Below are 3,236 nucleotides of genomic sequence, written 5' to 3' on the forward strand. Positions count from 1 at the left end.
TGTTTACTGTAAACAATACTATTTGCTCTCCTGGTTAGTGAGTCTACAGAACTCGAATAGAATTTTGCATGTTAATCTTGTGTCCTCCCATGTCGTTGAGTCTTTTTTTTTTTTTTTGTCGTTGAGTCTTTTGATTGTTTCAGCAATTCTTTTTGTTGAGTCTAGGATTTTCTAGGCATAAAATCATATCATGTGTGAATAGTGAGAGTTTTATTTCTTCTTTGCCAAACTTGATTCGTTTGATTTCTTTCTTTTTTCTATGTAGGCTGCCAAAGGCAGGCAAAGGAAAAGAGCACTGCTCTCCCCCAAGACCCTCTAGGCAGCCCATATTCTATTCCAAGCTGCTGCCATCCTGAGAGGGGCACTCGGTCCCTGGGAAGAGGGAATTATCTTGGACCCTTTGACTTCTTTTTGTTGATGTATAGTCCTGACTAAGTTTTCCCGCACAATGTTGCATAGGTGGAAAGGAATAAGGGAATAGCAATAAGGAAATAAGCTGGTTCCTTTTTTCAAGAGGAATGCCTTCAGCTTCTCCCAAATTGAGTGTGACGTTAGCTGTGGGTTTTCCACACAAGGGCTTTATTATCTTGAGAACTTTCCTTTCTATCCCTCTTTTGCTGCGTGTTTTCAGGAATGGTTGTTGGATATTATCACATGCATTTTCTGTGTTGATTGATATGATCCTACCGTTCCTATCTTTTGATTTGCTTATGTGGTGGAGTCCATTGATTGTCTTTCTAAATATGCCTGGTATGGATCCTACATGATCATGATGTATTAGGTTTTTGAAATATTGTTGGATTCTATTGGCCAGGATTTTGTTGAGAATTTGTGCATCTATGTTCATGAGGCATGTTGGTCTGTAGTTTTCTTTCTTGATCGTTAGCGTCTTTCTCTGGTTTTGGTCTCAGGGATATATTCTCGCTTCATGAAATGAGTTCATGGGCTTACTGTCCTTTGCTATATTGAAATAATTGGTGAAAAGGGGTGTCAACTCTGCTCTGAATGTTTAGTAAAATTCTCCAGTGACGCCATCTGGTCCTAGACTTTTGTTGGTTGGAAGATTTGTAAGGCCCTGATCTATTTTTTCTTTTATGATTGGTTCGTTGAGGTTTTCTACATTAGTCTGTGTGAATTTGACTAGGTAGTATATTTTTAGCAATATTTCCATATCATCTAGGTTTTCAAATTTGTTAGAGTCCAGCCTTTTGTGGTACTGTTTTATTACTTTTTAAAATTTCATTTGGATCTCTTGTGATGTCACCCCTTTTATCTCTTATCCTTGATATTTACGTATTCTCCTTTTTTCCTTTCCTAAGTTTGTCAGTGGTTTCCCAATTTTGTTAACTCTTACAAAGAATCAACTTCTTGTCTTGCTGATTTTTTCCAGTTATTTCTGCTGTAATATTTATAATTAATTTTCTCCTGATGGTTGAAGGTTGGTTACTCTTTTCTAGTTTAGTGGTTCTCAACCTGTGGTCTCGACCCCTTTGGGGACCAAGTGAGGGCCAAGTGACCCTTTCACAGGGGTCGCTTAATGCATCCTGCATATCAGATATTTACATTATGACTCATAACAGTCTTTATGACTAAAATTTGATGACTAATTACAGTTATGAAATAGCAATGAAAATAATTTTGTGGTTGGGGCCACAGCATGAGGAACTGTATTAAAGGGTTGTAGCACTAGGAAGGTTGAGACCCCCTGTTCTAGTTGTTGAAGATGCTAGGTTAAGATGTTGATTTTAGTTTTTCTGCTTTTTTCATATGGGTGTTTATAGCAATAAATTCTCCTCTGAGTATTGCTTTTGCTGTGCACCAAAGGTTCTGGCATATTGTGTGTTCATTCTCATTTGTCTTAAGGAATTTCTTAATTTCATTCGTATATGGTCAATTACCTAGCAGTCTTTAAGCAGTGCATTGTTCAGTCTCTGTGTATTTGTTCATTTCTAACTTTACAGCACTGTAGTCTAAGAACAAGGATGATTCCATCTCTATTTTAAAATCTATCAAGGCCTCGTAGATGACCTTTTCTAGAGGGTGCTCTATGCGTACTGGAAAAGGGTGTATACTGTATTCGTGTTAGGTGGAGTGGTCTGTTTAAGAGGAGGCGGTCCAGTTGGTTAAATTGTACTTAGGTCTTCGGTGTCTTTATGGGATTTCTTTCCCAATGATCTGTTTTCCTTGAGGGTGGTGTTGAAGTCTGCTACTGCTACTGTTCTGTTGTCTGTTCCTCGTGTCCGTCCCGTGAGCGTTTGATTACCACATTGCATCAGTCTTTCATTAGATGAGTATGTTATGGTCATGTCTCTAGTTCTGTTCTCCCTCCTGGTGGCTTTTGTCCTGAAGTCTACTTCACTGGAGAGTGACAGAACCACCCTTGCGGTTTCTTTGCTTGCCATTACCTCGGTATTTTCACCTCATCTGTTGATTTTCCATCCAGTTTTGTCTCTGTGTCTACAAGATGTTTCTTGTAAGCTGCATTTTGATGGGCGTTTTTCTTTTCTTTTTTATCTTATCCAATTTGCTACTCTATGTCTCTTGACTGGTCCATTTAGTACACTAACATCCAGGGTTGTTACTGATATGTGTGGATTTGTTGCTGTCATTTTGATGTGTATTTAAAAAAAATGATTATTGGTTTCTTTGTTCTTTCTAAATCTTTGTTCTGTTTTTACTTTAATTTAAAAAAAGTAATCATTTTATTGAGGGCTTGTGTTAGTCTGGGTAGACTACAGAAACAAATTCAAGGAGAGTCATGGGTGTATAAGAAAGAGCTTTATATACAAGAGCAATTAAATATTGAGAAAACATCTCAGCCCAGTGCAGATCAAGTCCATAAGTCTGATATTAGCCCATGTCTAATATCAGTCTATAAATTCCTCTTCAGATTCACACAACACATGCAATGACATCGAATGCAGGAAGATCACAGGTCAATGGGTGGAAAGTGGATCCAGTGGTGGTGGAAGCATCTCAGTGCTGGTGTGGGTCTGCACATGGCTCCTCTAGCTCCAGGGCTCTAACGTAGCTCCATGTATCTTGTCATCAGGAATACCAAGCAGAGAGCGTGTGTGTCCCGCCTCCAGTGAGCTATTTATCTCTTCAGCGCCTCCAAATGAGGTCATCAAGCAGCGACCTGATTGACAAACTAAATCCCCCCCCTCACTCTCAATAGTCTCAAGTTGGCACCAGATTATGTAACGACCACAGGGCTCTTACAGCTTTTATAACAA

At 39.0% G+C, this 3,236-nt stretch overlaps 1 non-coding gene across 1 annotated transcript; it reads right to left on the reverse strand.

Moving 5' to 3' along the window:
• Nucleotides 1-257: 257 nt before the first annotated feature.
• On the reverse strand, nucleotides 258-397 carry LOC115872130. The gene has a single exon (XR_004047668.1). It is a non-coding gene; the product is annotated as a small nucleolar RNA SNORA67 (small nucleolar RNA).
• Nucleotides 398-3,236: the final 2,839 nt, after the last annotated feature.

The sequence above is a fragment of the Echinops telfairi genome, unplaced genomic scaffold (genome assembly GCF_000313985.2).
Source record: "Echinops telfairi isolate 266 unplaced genomic scaffold, ASM31398v2 ScPeMD7_7420;HRSCAF=8458, whole genome shotgun sequence".
NCBI classification, from domain to species: domain Eukaryota; kingdom Metazoa; phylum Chordata; class Mammalia; order Afrosoricida; family Tenrecidae; genus Echinops; species Echinops telfairi.